The 19,758-nt window shown below is 48.4% G+C and overlaps 1 long non-coding RNA gene across 1 annotated transcript; it reads left to right on the top strand.

Annotated features, from left to right (window-relative positions):
* The first annotated feature begins 6,371 nt into the window (after nt 1–6,371).
* Nucleotides 6,372–17,559, top strand: LOC111853386 (uncharacterized). The gene is made up of 6 exons (XR_002840446.2): nt 6,372–7,646; nt 7,876–7,945; nt 12,693–12,820; nt 14,563–14,652; nt 14,850–15,068; nt 15,986–17,559. It is a non-coding gene; the product is annotated as an uncharacterized lncRNA (long non-coding RNA).
* The last annotated feature ends 2,199 nt before the right edge of the window (nt 17,560–19,758 follow it).

The raw sequence follows: 19,758 nt of genomic DNA, 5'->3' as shown, positions 1-19,758 counted from the left end.
GAATGTGCTTTAATTGGCAGGTGCGGAGTGGAGATGAGGTGCAGGTACAGTAGTGTGCCAGAGGGAACAGCTCTCTGTGTCACTTATTAAAAAAAAAGTGCATAAAGTAGACTTCATTTAAGCATTTTAGTATATACAAAGCATATTTATAAATATAATTGTAATGTATTATCCGCACATTTTGATTGAATTATAAATATATTTCCTATATAAGTGTATTGATAGTCATCTTAAAGGAGCATTCAAATATACTCTGTCGAAAAGAAGTATTTTTAAAAACTACAAAATTAGTTAAATAAGATGTACTTAAGTATATTTAAGTGCATCTTAATGGTGTCTCAAAATAGTACTGTCAAGTACACTTAGTTGTACTTAAGTATATCTTTAGTAGTACTAAAAATTAGCAGACTTTTAGTATAGTAATCATGAATGCAAGTTTGCTAAGTATACTGAAGTTAAGTATACTTCTGTGTACTTTTTTTTTTAACCTGGGTTGAGTCACCAAGATGCTTTTATCATTATTCTTTTTGATTGTACTCTGGGAGTGTAAAACAGACGAATTAGTATCATTAACCCAGTTCTGTTGGAGGTGTTCTTTAAATGGCTGTTTAGTGTAAAACTTCCTTGATTAGTCAGTGTGCTGTGAAAACCTCGGGCTGGTGGCTGGAGAAGCGGAGAGATAAATTAACAAGAGGGTCTTATTCCACAAACAGTATGCAGTTGGTTGGTTATACGGACGTTCTCTCGTGTTTGTGGGTTCGTGCAACATTAAAACACTGAAGAAGAGGCACAGATGCCCGGCAGATTCCAGGTGGAAAAAGTTGGAATTGTGACAGACGTGGTCCTCCTTTCAGCTGAAGGATACAGACGTCCTCCCGTCAGCTGAAGGATACAGACGTCCGGAAGCGGGCAGGCATGGTGGTGGGGTTGACTGTCCTGATTACAAGTCATCCGCAGTAACCAAGGAGCTGGATGGAAAATGATCTACAGCAACCGGGGAGAATGAAGCACGTATAAGAATGGTGTTTGAAAAAAGAGAGCCAGTCCGCATCGGCGCACTGTGATGGAGGTGACAGAGCTGCCGGAGGGGCCCCATCTCAATGTTCCGCGAGAGACACTTGTGAGTGATGGTCAGTCCTGGGGTACGAAGGGTAAACAGCGATGGGCGTGCCGACGGAGAGATGGGCTCTCGATGGCTGTGTACCTGATGCCCTGCAAGCTTTCTTCGTTTATCAGTCATGCTGACTCCAGTTAAACAGCCTGTGAATTGTATTTAAGGCCATAACCCCCCCCCCCTCGAATAATTAATGGACATTCATTAGAGCAGACTGCCCTATGGGAGAGGCAGCACTGCTGTGTAACCTAGTTCTGAACCAGCTCCGGCAATCGCTCATTTAACCCGTGGTGCCGTGTACTTCGGCTCCTGAGGTGCTCGTTAGCTGACTCGCTAAAGACCATCCTGCTCCTGCAGGTTCTGCGCCGATCTGAGCTATGCTCTCTGGCCCTGCGATGCCGGCGGGGGGGGGGGGGGGTTCGGAAGCGTAATTCAGCCAGCTATGTTCAGCCGTTCACGGTTCCCGTGACTGCGCCTATCTGCCGCGCCCTGTGTTTACGATCCGCCCAAACCCGTCAGAAATGTTCTCTCGTGTTTCCTGCGTGGCTTCTGTCTCTGCCGGGCGAGCCTGACTGTTTGTCAGATGCCGTCTGCCTCGTTGGCATTTAGGACGGTGTGTGATAATGTGTACTCGGAGATTAATGAAGGGAAAGCAAATGAGATCAGGCTGGGCCTTGCCGTTCCTTTGCTCCCATGTTAAGCCTCGCAGTACTTTCTAATTTTTCACAGGATTTCTCCAGTTCCATTGTTTTACTCAGATCGCATGTGACTTGCCCCCTTGGGCACTTTTGCACTGCACTGGGTGTTTTTAGACTGTGGGGGGGAAACCAGAGAACCAAGTACCAAAATTATGGTACTTGATGCCCTTAAATGTCTCTGCCTGACCCTTTTCCTATATTCACTGAGGCCTTCGAAGAAGTAGCACCTTGAATCGATCAATACTTTCATCGACATATTTCTTAATGTGGGTCCCCCTAACTTTAGGGTTCCTCACACTTATCAGGCATTCAAAATCCTTGATGCTTTTTCCCAGAAGGACATCACTTTCTTATCCACCCCCCCCCCCCCATGTGGCATGGTATCTCCCACAACTCCCCATATCACGACCTGCAATAGTATCTCCTCGAGGGGTGCAGGAGGGGCTGATAGTTCACATAAGTTTCTGATTTGCCTTCTTGGGCAGATTTCTGTCATGCATCTCTCTATGACAGTGGTTCCCAATCCGGTCCTTGGGGACCCACAGACGGTCCACCTTTTTGCTCCCTCCCAGCTCCCTCCCAGGCAGCCCACATTTTGGTCCCAAGGTCTGGATCGTGAAACACTGCTCGATGGGTCTGACGAACCGTAACCCCTCCCCCTCAAACAAGCGTGACAAGCTTCAAAAGCGCAAAACTGTTTTCCTCCATGACAAGCACAGAGGGCGGTCAGCTGATCAGCATCATGTGACCAAGGTGTCAAGAGGGTGACATCCAGCAGGATGGTGTGGAGTCAAGAGGGTCTGAGGAGCTGCTTGTTACACAGGTACCTCCGTGTTATGGTGCATAATGCCTGCCGTTTTTAGTGATGTCCATCCATCTTCCAGCTGCTAATTATCATAGGTGGGGCGGGAGCAGGCTGGGGTGCTGGAGCCAGGGCCAGACAGCACATGGCTGGGGACACCCTGGATGGGACGCCCGTTTTCAAGTGACATTTTTTGCCGAATTTCAGCTGGATTAGAAGAATCCAGGCTGATCTGATCACGGCTGTAGTATAATGAGGGTAAAACCCAGAATAACCTTCTGTTTGACAGTGAAATATGCTGGGAAACAAAAACTGTCTTAGGAACCACAAAAACTCAGACACACACACAGTGTATCAGCCATGATGTCTCTCTGTCGTTCAGATGTTTTCCTTTCTGTATATATAATATACATGTACATGTAATATATTTGTGTCTAACTGTAAATGGTTACAATCATTGTGTGGATAGAGGAGAATTATGAAGATAATCCTGTGAGTGAGCGAGGGATGGAGTGAGGAGGGAGAGAAAAGGCGAGCCCCAGGCCAGCTGGGAGGAGGACCGGGACCATGCTGGCTCTTTGTGGCTTTACTATTCTGTTCTTTTATATACAGAGACATTTTGTTGCGAGAGAATCATTCGCTGTTAACGTTATGTTACGCTGTGTTGCGTCACATTGCTGACCCGGGTCTCTCTCTCTCTGGTAGATATTTCTCAGTGTCTTCAGTGTTATTGCTGTGCATGAATAAAGACTCTTTGCAGCAATCTTTTGGAGGTCTTCCCATTCCTAAGGGCTGGTTTTCCCCCTCAATGTGGAATTTAAAGGCTTTAAAAAACAAAAGTCTGAAGTGCTGCAAATCCAAAAGTTGTCTAAAAGTACAAATGTCGACTTGCCGTCGCAAAAGAGAGAAGGTCCATCACGGCAGATAAAAGATAGAAATGTTACCCAGAAACATTAGACATTAGTGATGGCATGAGTCAGAATCCGTCTCTCACAGACTGCTTAAGTGATGAGAGGAATGAAGCGTTCCCACGTGTGACCTGATGATGCTTGCATCAGGTGTCGTGACGAAGCGTGGGGGACAGGGGGAGCCTTGAACGTTATTGCATCACTGGGGAGGGCGCAGCGGGTCACCCTGGGTTCAGATACGTGACGCACAGGTGATATCTCTGCAGTAAACATCACTGTCTGTCATTTGTGTCTCCACTGCAGAGAGCAGCCAGACATGGGTCTCCAGCAGATGTTTGTCTCCTGCTGACTTATCTTCCAGCCCGTTGAGATCCAGAAGATGTGGAAAGGCATTTTACCTGGGGGGGAGGGGTGGGGGGGCTTCCGAGGGCTGACAGGTGACCTTATTAGCATGAAGACACTGAAAGAGTGCGGCACTTTGAGAGCTGGACAAAAGCCGTGACATTGACAGGCCAGATGGAGATCTTAGGAGGCATTAACTTTAGTAGAAAACACGCCCTTTATGTTGCCGCTGACTGATGGACCAGGAGGTGGGGGGGGGGGGGGCGTTTATCGGGGTGGGGGGTCCCTCATGAAATCAGCCTGTTAATAATGAATTAGGTGCATTAGCGAGACTTCCTGTCTTTCTGTGTTCGTTTATAACGGGGCTCCTCACTCCGGCTACGGTGTCCCTGATACTCTGATAGCGTAGCGCTTCCTCTCCTCACTTCCTTATTCCTACTCAGCCATGGCTTTTTCTTGGAATAAGAATCGATTAAAATGGGGCAGATGAATAAATAAACATGTAAGTTCATATTTAAACGATGTCGTACCTCCTGAGGTGCCGGCAATGGCTGAGCCGCAGATCCAGGTCTTTGATCACTGCCCATGAAAGCGGAGACCTATCATCACGCTGAATAATGAAGCAGCCCGACAATGATGCTGCTTTGCGCTCCTTACGATTTTGCTCCTAATTGGGGTGATGAAGTCTTAATGTTACAGCTAGCTGCTCTCAGAATGTTTCCTTTCTTCACTAATTGAAATATATATGAATGTTGCGCCACTCATTATTGCAAAATAACTGTAGAGTTCGCACGATTTCCCATTTTTATAACCAGTGCAGGCTCTTCCGTTCTGCCCCGTCATGTGACTTTGGGTTTGATCACATGACAATAAGGGGTCGTTCACATTCAAAGCCATGCAGTACTGAAATGTGCCTGGAGTGGACAGACTGTTTCCACGAGTGCTGTCATGGAGCCGGCACTGCGAGCCTGCTGCTGCTTGACAGAGCAACAGGACAAGCACACTCACAGACGGAGTAATCGGCGGAATGTCCAGACGGCTGTCTGATGTCGCCGCACATTGCCGTCGTGTGGTGTCTAACTCCAGCTGTAGCTCTGGTTCTTTACCAGAGCCGCTTGCTCCGAAAGGATCACTGACGGTAAATGGAACAGAATCTGACCGGGCTGCTGTTTGCGGAGTGAAGGGACGTATATCCGTAAAAATGATACATGTCATCATCATAGCTCTCATATTGCTGGGTAGGTGTAGTCCATGTGGTCACAGCAGAGGGGGGCGCAGCCAAGGATGCTGGGTAGGATCAGCCCATTTGGTTACATGGAAGGAGGGTGCAGCTGAGGATGCTGGGTAGGCCCAGTCCATGTGGTCACGGGGGCGGGGGTGCAGCTGAGGATGCTGGGTAGGCCCAGCCCATGTGGTCACGGGGGCGGGGGTGCAGCTGAGGATGCTGGGTAGGCCCAGCCCATGTGGTCACGGGGGCGGGGGTGCAGCTGAGGATGCTGGGTAGGCCCAGCCCATGTGGTCACGGGGGAGTTAATAAATACCACATCTGTGCCATATTTTGGCCCCAGTGTCGGTAGGGAGGACAGGAGATCTTATCATGCCAAAAGCAATTTGCGATACGGTTATATGTCACAAATAGGTGTCAGCTCTTATTACGGGTGGGGGGGAGGTTGGGGGGACTTATCAGTCAGGGGATAGTTGTGACATTTCTAACAGACAGCTCCATTTTCAGCAATGGCTTTGGATTTACCCTTCTATTCAGAGCGCCAGGTGTCTGATCCACAGACTACCGGCTTGACGGACCGATATTCAGCTGATTTAGTGGAGCTACCTTCCCCCACCCCCCCCTCCCCAGTGCTTTGTATGTTGGGGGCTTTCCTGCTGTTTTTGGTGAGAGGCAATATTTTTATAACTGAGACGCCCAGGCTGCAGGTTTTGATGGTAAACACAACGTTTGTAATGTATCCGTAATGTAATAATGTGGAATGATGTATCATTACCTCTTTCAAAGCTTGTACCACTGCTAGATTACATTATATTCTAATGACAATGATTTATTTGTGTGAAAGACATGTGCAGTATCTGAATAAAGGGTGAAGGGTAGAATAAAAAGATTCTGAGCAAGACAATTATCAGAACCTTTCAGTTTTATGCATCATACTGTGCATTTCAATTTTCTGAACAAGTGAATTATTTTGCTAAGGAAACCATGAAATGTATTCAATGTCTTGACTTGTGGGCATGTTAAATGGCCCATTTTTGTCAGTCTTTAATTTGGAGGGGAAAGACAGATGAGCGAGGCGGTGGACAGATTTATCTTGGCTTTCAGACACATGCATTGTAATCCATTCAGAGAAAAACGTGCCAGGAGATGGCAGGGTCTCGGATGGAAAGTAGATGCCTTGGTGAAATCTCTCCAGAATGGCCCGCTGGCTGTCCTCTGGTACTCCTCTGAACGGGGCAGACTGAAGCACTTTTGTCCTGTTGTCCAATGTCAAAATGTTAAATCAAATGTCATCCTCAAAATATTTCCCCCTGGAATCAATAAATTATATCTTACCTCATATCACTGAAGATGATGTATAAGTGAATGTTCATATAAGGCCTTTTAAAAGTGTCTGACGCCATCTGTTGGAGAGGTCTCAACATAGAGATGGTGTTACAAAACCCTTAAGAACCTGAAGAGAAGACGATTGTCACCCGCTTATCCCTATTTAGCTGAAGGTGCAGATATCGGAAGCGACCAGACTAAGATGGATGCGCCGAGGAGAGCAGCAGAGTGACAGGAGGCTTGGCACCGGCCTGGCCGTAAGCGACATGCCGTTACTCGGCAATCTGAGGGTTTTGTCTCTGGAGCTCGGCAGCCAAACGACGATGAGATACGCTGGTGTTCATTTCTGATCTCAAGGCCCCTGTCGACCCTGAGATGCGTCTAACCTGGAGCAGCTTTCAGCAGCTTGGAGCTCAGCATGAAATGGAGGAAGGTGCACAGTGATGAAGGCTAGAGGCACTGCTGGGGTTTCGCACGTGTGACAGGGACAAATCTCCTGGGTGTGTCTGCCTGAGCAAAGTGATACCAGATAATGGAAAGTGGATGGAGGACTGTGAGCGTCCAGGGTGATTAAAGAGAAGCTCACTCTGTGTTTGCGTGGTGAACAGCTGATGCTGTCCCAGCTGATAAATGTAGAGGTACCAAAAGGCCTTTCTGATGCGTGAGCATATTCAGCCACGTTCAAATGGGGGTTTGCTGTTTGTTAATATTACGACAGGACAGGAAATGCACAGCAGTGGATTTAGGGGATAATGGACTTTAGTGTGTGTCAGTTAATTTTGTTTTGTCCCAGGGATCCTCAGGGGATGGCCCCCTGATACCAGAGGTGTAATATATCCTCCTAAAGCCTGGGGGCACTCTTCCCATTTAATACCCGCAAACAGGCATCACTCTGCCTTTATGGTTCATTCCCCTTTAAAGTACAGGTTCAAAGGAATAGGCTTAAACTGAGGGGGGATGGTGTTTGTCGATCGCACTTGGGTATTTGTTTTGTCCATTTTGTCTGTTTGCTTTTTCGATTTTGTCTGATTTGTCTGTTTGCTTTTCCAGTTTTTTCTGTTTGCTTTGTTTGTTTGCTTTTCTGGTTTTGTCTGTTTGCTTGCTTGTGTGTTCCTATTGTTTGCATTGTCTTTATTGTTTGTAGTCTGTACCGTTTGCACTGTTGTTTGGCAGGATCCAACCGTTCAGAGTGAAGGTCATCATCACCCGTCTCACCCTTTTGACCTATTTGGTAAGAAAACTCCAAGAGTTTCTTTTGCACTTTGCCTATGTGAAGCCTTTTCCCTGCATATCTGTGGTTTGTTTATTGCTTAGCTCATTGTTTACTCTGTTTCTCTACCTTTATATACATCCTTGTGACTCTTGTATCAGTATTTCGCTAATGAAGCTTTTAATGTGTATTGAGGGTCTGTTGTGTTACTCTGACATGTATCATGCTAGTCTGTGTATCTTACATACAGCTACCGTCCTGCATCATCACAGCAACAGGGGAGGCCTCTGAATACGCGAACACCTGGATGCTTCATTATGGTGACTGTATATTTTTATTAATTCACATAAACATGGATAAGAGGTTGTGTTTGGATTCTGTAGCCGCGAGTCCCAGTGAGAGCTAAACGAACCATCTGCTTTGTTTTCCCAGACAAACAGCCTCCTACAGCCTCAGAAAAGTGATCCACATATGATTAGGGAGTAATTCTGCCAGATTACCTCCATAAATCAGTTGTTTGCTCTGAAAAACAGAGACTTTCCAAGCGTGGCAAGCAGGAGGGCAGGTTCCCGCGTGGCGCTGAAGGTGTGAGAGAGCTCGGCCCTTGTCACCGCGAGTGCTCCCATGCGACACCTGCTTCATTATGCCCGTTATTTCGTACACATCTGCATCTCTCCATTTGCCCCCTCCCCCCCCCCCCCACCCCAACTTCCCCGATGCCGCATAGAGTTCAGCACCCCCTCCCCTGTTCGTCAACTTTGTAATTCCTCGCTTTCTTTGGCACCATCTGTCGATTTATCTCCTCCGCCGCGGCCTCTCCGCAAGGCGCCGGCCATTTATCTCCCCCGCACTCCATCAGCACCGGCCTGCAGCATCAACACCCTTATCCGGCTCAAAAGTCATTTCGCCCCCCCCCACCCCCTCCTCATGCTCCCCTACCCCCGCCCCCTGCCAGCACGTCTCTCACCTCTCACGACCACCTGATCCATTCTGCACACGCCTCCCGCTTTACCCATATTTATTTATTTATTTTGCCTTGTATTTAAATTGTGTTTGAGGCAGTTCTGTTGTGATCCGGGTCCCCAGGCTACTCCCTGCGTCCCGGGTCGTCTCGCTAATTCGCACGTCGGCGAGCCTCTGAATCAGCCGCGGTTTGTTGGCAAGTGGGCGGGCAGGCGCTGCGGCGCATGCCCTGCCCTGTCCTGGGTTCCGGCGATCCAGTCACGCCCCGGGCGGCCGGACGCTCTGCCGCATTCCATGCCTTGTCGCAGGTCCGCCGATCCAGTCACGCTGGGTGGCCAAGGGCTCACTTGGAACGACACACTGTTAATGCCCCTGGGGGGGGGGGGGCAGAGTCCTGCCTCTGCTACCTTTTAAGGGTGAAGCCAACGCGAGTAGATTAAATGACCCATCGTGTGTATTTGTGTGGTATTTTAACAAGGCTGCATCTCATTGGACGGGCCATTACTACCAGAGCAGGCGCTCACTCAGACGGCTTTCCGCACGCGATCGTTAGAAACCTGATTGTGTATGCTTCAGTGTTACAGAAAACGAGGGTGATGATACTGGCGGCAGGTTAATGAGGGGGAAACATAAACCGCCAGCAGTGCCTGCCGGGGGGGTGGGGGGGGGGCGATGCCCACGGCGTCTCTAATCCCAAACGCAGCAGGGCTCTCGCTCACTTCTGCGGCAAAGGCACCTAAACAGCTTTATATCTGGTGATCAGTTTCCGGACCACGGCGGAGATGCAACTGCGTTCAGTCTTCACACTGCTCTGTCCACACATGGAGGTTCGTCTGCAGAGATGGATGGGTGCCGATAACCATAGAACTCCCCCCTGCTGTCACTGCGTTATTACAGCTGCCTTCTATTTAGAGGTGGAGTGACGGAGCAGGAAGAAGTTCAAGAGGATGCTGGTTTCTGTGATTTGGGACAATCCCACATTTTTATCGTTCCCTCTGCTTCTTTGGCCTGTACTGCTGTGCCTGTGGTTTTTGATTAATATTCGTGTGACGTGCAGAAGGTGAGCAGGTGCACAGACTGCACTCCTCACTGTCCGAGGGGAAGCTCTACGCCATGAGAGGATCTGCAGGTGGCCCCCGTGCTCGTCACGCGTTTTTTGGCAGAAGGCATGGGGGCGTGACGGTAGACTGGCTACAGCCAGCTGACACACCTGTCCAGAGGAGAGTGACCACCCTCAAAGGCTGGGGGGCATGGGGGGGGGAGTACATGTGACAAAAGACAAAAAGACATTGCTAATTAATTCCCTCCCCCCGCTCGCCTTCTCCCTGGTTCCCTGGTTTTCTCCGGTCAAACCGTGCAAAGGGCACAGGTGAAATTCGCCTATTTGACATTTTCAGGCAGGCTTTTCAAGGCCCGGTGAACTGAGGGAAAATGACATTTAATTACTGGTGAGCAGTCACGCAGCTCAGCTAATTACAATCCCCGGAGTTTAGGCATCATATCTAATTAACTTTTACTTTCATGAAAGCTTAATGTCGCGCTCCAGCACAAGCCCGCATGCCTCACTTCAGGAATATTGACGGCATTTGGAAATTAATTCCCGACGACGATCCCACCCTCCGCTGAGAGACCCGGTGCCGCCATCTGGACTCTGACCGGCTAAACTGCGTCAGCGCGTTTGTCAGGGCGGCCCCTGGTGGTCATGTGGAGTCGCGCTCGCACCCAAGGCCTGGCCGCATCTTCCCGCCCTCTGGTGTCCTGTTCTGCGATCTCTGGCTGGTTTCGTACCCTGGCTGTGTTTCCATGAGTGCCTTCTTAAATGTCTTTCCTGAGCTGTGATTTTTTTGGTTCTTTATTGTTTCTCTAACAATAAAAACGTGTGTAATGCGGCAGCTTCCGGATGAAGCACCCCCTCCACTCCGAGGTCCCAGGGCCGGGCCTGCAGGTTCCTGCACGGCTGGATGCGGATGTCCAGGCCAGAGGGGCCGATCAATGGTGCTCCCTCTGGGGGGCCTGGACCATCTCCGGAATAGACTCGACTAATTGTTGATTGAAAATCCCTCTCGCCTCCGGCCTGCGGAAAGGTCACATGTTGTCATAAAATGGAGTGGAGTGCAGTTTAAAATACTAACCAGGGCAGGCTGGCACACTGGAGGAATAAATAAGCAAGTCTGGGATTCGGGGTGGGGGGGCTGACTCTCGAAGGGGGTCGGCTGTTGCGGCTCTAACACCCTGGCTGACTGCAGCTGTGTGTCTCCCCCAAGCTGTTGCCGGGTTTCTTCGGGTGAGGAGCCGCTCCGCGGTGACCGGCGTGATTTTGTGCTTCGGCGCCGCCGAGATGCGGTTCAGCTGGAGGTGACTGGCTAATGACCGCAGAGGGACCGTGGGGCCGCCTGGCCCAGCCGCCTGTGTCCGTGTCGCCCCGAGCCATGTGGACAAATGCTGTGAGAAGGGTCCTTTCTCCCGACCGAGAATCGGGCTCTGAGTCAGTCTGCGGCTGTAGAGGGGGGTGTCACTGATATTAAAGTGTCTCCTGCCCCCTTAAACCTGTCAGCACTCACATGCAGACACTGTCCTATTGTTCACTGAGTATTTCAAAGCAGATATTACCTCTTAAATCAATTAATCTTCCCAATTGCGTGCTTCAAGGCCCCAGCCCTTAAAGAATCTCTGAGTAGGGGGTCCGGAGCCTATGGGCACAAGGCAGAGACCAACCCAGGATGGCGTGCCAACCCATCGCTGGGCATACTCACACTTACGGACAAGTTGGCAACTTCAATTAACCTCAGCATGTTTCTGGATTGTAGGGGGAAGCTGGAGCATATGAAGGAATCCCCATGACAACACGGAGAACATGCAAACTCCACACACATGAAGCTATGGTGCAGACTTGTACCCTGGACCAAGAGGTGTGAGGCAAGAGTGCTAAGCACCGCACCACCCCCTTGAGCAGGACCTGTCCCTTAAAACATCGTTAAATGGACCCCCACCTCTTTTATGGTTGGGCTCAATATCAGATATGAAAAGTATGGGGAGAAGCTGGCAGATGTTGCATTTGTGCAGCAGTTCTCTGAGTTCCTGGCACTGACAGACAAACTGCGCTTACATGCACAGCACAGCCACTCCGTCAGGTGGACTCACCACCCACTTCACGTGCCAGCGTGTCAGCAGATGGGCCCCCAGCCTTCACCCAGTGGGGGCCGTCCCCTGCTCATCTTATCAGTCTATCGACGTGGCCCCCACTTTGCGGCGTGGCGGTGATCGGCCAATGGGCCGGCGCTGTCTGTCGCAGCGCTAATTCCCATGCAGATAGCGGCCACAGTCACCTCAGCAGCCATTGATCACGGCACCCAGATGGATGGCGTGTCACCATGTCGGGAAAGGGGGGGGGGGGGGTTACTCGTCAAGGCCCTCCCGCCCCAACGATGTTAATTAGCAGCGGGATGCTGGCCGATCAGGCTCTGGGCTTCTAATGAGACCCTCGCTATTGAAAGGTGCCGAGGAAATGAGCAAGAGGGGAAAGGATGATCTAATCTTGGATTTATTCTAATTAAAAGTAATTACTATCCCCAAGCTCTTGGTGGAGCAGCAATGCCCCCCCCCTCCCCCGTGGGGGTGGACCTTTACGGTCCCTTCTGCCTGTCGTGTTTGTCGAGTTACGGAAGAGTCTGTCGGACAAGCTCTGCGTAATGTTTAAAAAAATCAGACCGATTATTAATGCGGCGTCATTATTAATCTTTCCTATTGACCGAAGAAGACATTTGGACCCTCAGACTTTGCATATATGAGCAGGACCTTGTTGATGTCTGACAGCTGCCACTCAATTTTTCGTGCTATAATTACATCCCTCGTTTGAGTGGCAGGAATGAAATTCGAGTCTTTTGGGGACATTTTAATAAGCTGGTCAGTCAGTGTCACGAGGCTGAAAAATTCATACTAGTATTTAATACTAATTAATTACTGATTTCCCAGAGGTGCTTGCCGAGCAGTACATTCCAGAAGAACGCTTGTTCATTTCTGTAGTGTAAATGAAACTGATCTCCCACTCCATGCTAACGCCGTCATAAAAATTTCTGGCCAACGGTTCGTTCTCTGCTTCCTCAGGGTTCCCCGGGTTCCGCTTATACCACATGCATGGATCCTGGTCCTGACAGCGGGAGCTAGACCGAGGCTCTGGGTTCTGCTCCCAGGGAGCTGGACTGGGTCACGTCTGCAGAAATCGACACCTGGGGGTATGTGTTGTCCCTTCCTGTCTGTAACTGGGCTGAGCTCTGGAATCGATGGGCATTCCCGAATACTCTTGCAAGCTCGACTGACAAATGGACGATTTAGTCAGCACCTCAGGAACAGATACATCGATCTGTGCAGAGTTCTGCTTCTCTCAGCTCTCTGTGTGCAACTGTCCGGCCTGGAAGGGGGGGGGGGGGCGTTCTAGAATGACACACCAATGCCCATTCGCATTCCGGTCATGGTAACCTGCCATATACGCCCATGAATACCTAAATCTGTTCTATTTTATTTCCGTAATGATGGGCGCAAGGCCAATGAAAAAAGAAAATCAGACAATTTCATGGCTAAGTGACAATATGCTCTGGTTTACAGCTGAAGACAAGGTGAGACTCCTGTGAAAATGCGGTATTAGAAGGTCCGTGCAGGTGGGAATACAGCCCTAACATGTAATGATCTCGAATCAGGAACATCTAAATGAACAATTTGCTTTCATGGGCCTAAACACTTAATGCTCATCACACGTTCTGCTACAAATGAGACGTGACTGCTCTGGTTAGTTGTTCCCAGCCCAGTTCCTCTGAAGGTAGCCTGACCCATTACTGGAGCTGGACACAGGCAATCTTCATAACTTCTGGCTTCATTTCGGCTTGAATTGACAGAACGGCGGCACACGAGAGCCGGTACCTCCTCACTGGGCCGGCTGAAGTGCCGGACCCACCGCTCTCGGCTGTGCCGCTCTACCCTGCACCCCCGGGGAGGGTAATGAAATCAGGCAGCCAACTGGTCCCTCCCAATAAATGTGTCAGGGAACAACGTTAAAGATGGAAAAAAAACAATAATAGATCTCTGGTGATGGAGGACAGCATCCTGTACAAGTACAGCATGTTAGGGCTTATGTGCAGTTTAACCTACGCTGCCTGGCCAAAAAAAAAGTCTCCATTTTGAATTTTTCATTGGACCGCCTTTAGCTTTGATTATGACGCACATTTGTCATGCCATTGTTTCCACAGGCTTATGCAATGTCTCACCCTTTATTTTCATCCAGATTTGCATTAATTTCTAACCGAGATCCTGTATTGACAAGTGAGTTGAACCTCCATAAAGCCTCCTTCAGCACATCCCAGAGACCTTCAATGAGGTTAAGGTCACAACTCTGTGGTGACCAAGTCATGCGTGAAAATGATTCCTCATGCCCCCTGAACCACTCTTTGACAATTCAAACCCAATGAATCTTGGCATTCTTGTCCTGGAATATGCCCATGCCAACAGGGAAGAAAACAATCCACTGATGATGAATGGAGGTGTAACCTGGCCATTCAGTAGATTCAGGTACTCAGCTGACTTTACGTTATTGGTGCATAACGTTGCTGAGCTGTAATAATGATCCAGTCATTGGCTCTTCAGTATTTGCTGATATAAATTCAAACGATGACTTTTTTTTTGGCCGAGCAGTGTAGATAACCTAGTTTGCTAGATGGTTCTTTTGGTGGCTGGCATCCCGTAGCTGAGAGAAGCACGCACAGGTTTTTGTCAGTTTACCACCGAGGATGGATTCTCCTGAATTATTATTCTCTAATGAGGGGGTGTGTGGTAAGTCAGGTGCATAATTACCTGTATATAATTACCTCTAATCCATCTTCTAACTGCTTCTCCTGGTCAGGACCATGGGGTAATTACCTGAAATATGAAATAGATTCCTGTTATATTATTTGCATGTCTGTTTCTGTTATTCTGTACTCTCCAGGTTTCAAAAAACCCAGTGTCCCATCCATCCCAGTGCGGCGTGGATCTATTCTCTATCTGAGCTGCACAAATCATACAGAAACGTAACAAGGTGTGAATTTAATCTGTGTTGTGATTTTTCCCACCGTTTAATGTGAACTCTTGCTATGCAGTTAGCGACAGGGTGCTATATAAGAATGATTCAAATAGAATATTAACTTGTAGACGTCTGTGTTTTACCATGGAAAGCGTTCTTCTGGGGAAGTCAGCTGTGAGTTTTTCGATCTGTGACCTTTCACCCCTTTGAAGGACCCTGGCCTCCGCTGAGCATCGGGGAGAGCGAGCTCGGCGTGCGTGATTGAGCCGTGTACATCAGGCCGATTATCTCTCCTCACACTCGCACCCTGACAGACGAGCTGTCAATTAATGTCTGCCAGGTGGATATCCTGCCAGGAGATCAGGGTGTGAAGCAGCTTCCACCACTGAGCAAAGTGTCTAGTCGAGTTAAAGGCGGCCCTGCCTTCCCAGGTGAGGACTGGCAACGGAAAAGCATCCCCCCCCCCCCCAGCAGACGCCCCCAAGGAGACCTCCCACCATGGGTAACCACAGTGACAGTGCCAAGGCTGCTGTAGTGCTGACCACAGCCATCTCACTAACATATTTATTTATTTACCAATAATTGAATTTCTCGTGACCCTTGCCGAGATAATTGGTTAGAAAACGGATGGATAGTTGAATGTATTTCACAGCAGACGGCATAAGCGCTAATGAGCATTCCGCTAACCGCAGTCCCGCGCTGGGGCGTGTGAGGATGCCGCTTTGGAGTCTCTGGGCTCCTCCCGGGGTCTCACGCTTCAGACAGGGTTCAGGGACACTCAGTCTGACTGCCAGCAGAGCCCCCACCCGCTGCCCAGTGGCTTTCCGAGTCACCTTCACACCCCACACTCATATGTCTGTATCGTCCCCAGTGTCTGGCACCACTCAAAGGACGCACTTCCATGGGCCCCCCCCCAAGGTTTGGCCCCCTGTTAGCTAAATGCGTCCCTTATTCTGGAGATGCTGAAGCAGCATGTTCTGCTAACCAGCTTTTCACTTTACTCACAAGCTACTTATTTAGTTTTTTGAAACATCTGGGTTGGGGGGCAAAATTACTTTTAGAGTGGGGCCCCCAAAATGACAAACCCACCCCTGATCATCCCATGTTCCTCAACTTGCACCCCCCCCCCCCCCCCCAACCTTAGGAGCTTGTAAGGTTACCCAGTTGCGTATTCCTAGTAAAATGGCACAACATCTAGCTCCTTGGTGAACCTCTGATAGTAATTCACTCTCCCTCCCCAAGAGAGTGTGACCTGCCCTCTAATGTAATACAGTGACTGAATGGCATGATTTCACCAGTTTGCTCCTGCCTTGATATTTGCGTTCTGATCCTCATTCTTCATGTCAAGGTGAGAGATGAAGAGGGCAGGCCACAGGCCAGCTTTGGGCTCTGTCCGGCATACTGACAGATGATGCACGATCGCTCACCCCTGAGGAGAACGTGAGAGACGGCGCGCCTCTGCTCACTGCCCCTGCGGAGCGACGCGTCACTGCTGGTGGTGAGACTGCAGGAGCGAGGCAACCTGCCGGCTTATGCTGCCCGCTCCTCGATTTCCCCACAGAGGAACAAATGACATCAAATGCTAAAGGCCAAAAGACCCTCAAATATTAAACACATCGAGTGACCTACAGATCAGCAGCCCAGCCCAATAACACGAGGGCGTCCGGCAGCTCTCTGCTGACTGGGAAATACACCCTAACTTTACAGTGCTCTACAGCTGCTTTTCAAGGGCAGCTACCAAGGCTAATACTCCGGTCCCACCCTTTAAGAATTTAGCATCACCAAATCCAAACACCAGGGGGCGTACGGCCAGAGCGGCTGGACTTATTACAATACCAAACGGTGCTTTAATGTGAGGCAAATAAGTGGTTCCTAAGATCAGTGAACGTGTTTCCATCGTCCTGCCGCTGGTCTGTAACACGCCACTCCGCAGATATCCAGCCCCTTATTATGACTTCACAAAGCCCGTGTGATATTAAGCACAGAATCTGCGTTAATAAGTCAACGATAAGAGATTCTAAAAGAGTCATGAATGGGGCTCATTTATGTGGCTGTTCACAGGGATTGACTCGCAGAGTGTCTGTGAGCCTCGACGCGGCAGACGAGCCTATCACACCCCACCCCCCCGAACAGTGTCTCCAGTCATTGTCGCCTGTCATTCCGGACAGTCCTGCGGACGGCCGTCTGCAGCAGAGAACCGAAGCAGCTAAAGGGAGGCGGCGCCACTGATCTGCTTCAGAAAAACCGAACCTCCCAATCGACCCGTTTCCGGGAGGTGAGCGCGGACGGTCTGCTCTCATTATGACTTTTACATTGACAAACCTGTTAGCTCCTCAGGACGCTAATACCAGGGTTCTTACAGGTTTCAGTAAGTAAAATTTAAGACCAACACGATGCATTATTAGAAACATTCGAATGATACCAGAAATTCTCATATTTTATGTCATTCATATCCTTAGCCAAACATGCACATATATGTGTTTACAAAGTGCGTTTTAACAAGTTTACATGTGTTTAAAGCATGTGAGAGGGATATTTTAAGGGTCAAACTACAAAAGTTTTTTTATATGGTCTTTTTATATCGTGGATTTTCACCTATCGCTGATAGGTATGGAACGCATCTTCCGCAATAGGCGGGGGATCACTATATTATATACCCCGTATTTGTGTGTGTGTGTGTGTGTGTGTGAATAAAGAGTAAAATGGAATTTAAAAAAATAGTACAATTCTGGGTTATTAATAATCATATATCAGAACTGTAATACGTAATACACTTTACATATGCTATGAGGTACCAAACTGTGTTTAATAAGAGCTGGATGGAAAAAAAAACAACATTGGACATGACATCAGGAATCAAATGTTTATTTTTTATAAGAGATAACAGCCTAAAAAAAAACTCAACAAAAAAAACCAATAAAAACATTGTGATATAATATAAAACCTCTAACTGTGTCTGATTTTTAGCTGTACATTTACCGTGTCACGCCTTTCGGCGAAGAAGCAGCACAGACGCCGTGAGATCGGGTGAACGAAGGTTTTTTAGAAGGGAGACAAAACAGGAACATCGAAGAAACGCAAATCGGACGTCAATGACCGGACTGGGGAAAACATACCTAACGCAGACTTAAATATATTGGACTAATGAAAACAACTGGAAACAGCTTAGGACATGGGGATTCCACAGGAGGTTAACGAGGGGGCGTGGCACACGGGAGGAGTGGTCGAGCGGGGCATGACATACTGCATGCTGCGTTTTAAATCAGATTTTTTAGATTTTCTAAGCAATTTTTATTCAAATAAGTTTTTTTCTATTTTGCTTTCTTGTCTTGCTTTAACTGTTTTAAATCTTGTTTTTATAAAGCACATTAAATAACCCCTGTGTATGATAATAAAAACTTGTTTTCCCTGCCATAATGAGACCGAGAAACGTTCTCCTCAAGACCACACAAACAACTAAAAACATGCTGGAAACTAAGACTCTGTAAAAGTAGAAATGTGTATTTTACGGTAAGATAACGTGAGCCAACTGGCTAGTAGTTGCCTTAACTGAAAAAATTCACTCCAGTCATCAGAGAAAAAAGTTACTAACGCACTACATCAAAACATTTACATTGCAATAATGTATGACATTAAATAAATAAACTTGTAACTATTTCATTCAGTAATAGAACAACATACCGTTCACATTGGCCTCAAGAATTAAGTGAGCACTTCCTGTTGTGGCTGAGCGTGCACCTGACGTCAGTGGCTGAGCGTGCAAATGGCTGAAAGGGCACGTTCTGCAGCCAGACCCTTCTCAAACTGTTTGTTTGCCTAGCTGCAGTGATCACGCAATGGGATTTGTAGTTTTATCACCACGGAGACACCGGTGCAGACCAGAAAACACAACCGGATTAGTTTTACAGCGTTTTACTATTTTCTGCGGACAACGCTTCTTGGGAATGAACAGAGGTAAGAATTTTAAGACTTGGGTAAATTAAATTTAAGACCTTGGATGAAAATCTGGGAAATTTTAAGACATTTTAAGGCCTTAAATTTAACTTTCTGAATTTTAGACTTTTTAAGGCTTTTTAAGACCCCGCGGGAACCCTGTAATACACATAATTCATACAAATAAAAGGACACATTGGGTGGATGTTTAGCAACCTCTGTGTAAATGTACCCTCCACATCCATGCATAATACGAGATGGCAAAGCGCTAGTGTCTAGATTACCTTCGGCTTTTTTTGTACAAATAATATACAATAATACCTTTAAAGTACTGGGAGCCATTCCTGGGAGGGGCTCACTGACTGGGAGGACTGTCAGAATGATGTTTCATGATGGCCTGCTCTCATTGGGAGATGCCGGCACGGCCAGATAAAGGTGTCCCCGTTTCTGTCAGAGCCAGGATTCGGACACCTGGAGGACGTGGGTAATGACGCCATTTAACATCACGATCACCGGCTCACACAACCATATGTGAGCTCTGGTACTAAATAGAACGAGAATCTCGCCATTATGGGAAGGAGTGAGTCCCAGATAAACATAACTTCATTCCCGCAGTGGGATTTCACCTTCTGGGCCATTTAAAGGCATCATGACCCCCCCGCTGGCCGTCGTCCAGCAACGTCCTCGGCTGTGAGACGCGAGACCGCATCAGATGTAACTGCACTTAGATTGATTTGGTCTGATCTGCAGCCATGTTGTCCCTGTTCAATAATTCACACATAATAAAGGCGGAGTCCGAAGATGAGCGAGGGATCAGAGCCGAAGGAGGGCTGGGGAGCCTCACTATTACTTATGGATGAAGGATGGGTCCTGCAGGCTTTCTGGGAAGATCTGAAGTACCGCAGCAGAGAGGTAACTTCTCGGTTTTAACCAGAAGCTAGAGGGCCGATTTCTGCAAAACATCTCCCTCTGGGCTGCATCCTGAGAGCCTTGCGTTTCTCAGAACAGGGAGGATCGACCAAACTGCCTTCCGGAAAGTGGGAAGCCGCTTACAATATGAGCCAAAGGCGGCGACTCGCGCCGTCAGGGCGATGGAGGTCATTCTGCCTTTGGCCTGGTTTCCTTTAGCTGCTTTAATGGTGGTCAGTTGCTGTCATGGGCTGTTTGCGTTCACATTTTTGTAAACCA

This window comes from Paramormyrops kingsleyae, chromosome 1, assembly GCF_048594095.1.
Source record: "Paramormyrops kingsleyae isolate MSU_618 chromosome 1, PKINGS_0.4, whole genome shotgun sequence".
NCBI classification, from domain to species: Eukaryota; Metazoa; Chordata; class Actinopteri; order Osteoglossiformes; family Mormyridae; genus Paramormyrops; species Paramormyrops kingsleyae.
The sequence above is the reverse complement of the archived record's forward strand: the minus strand, read 5'-3'. Positions and strand labels throughout refer to the sequence as shown.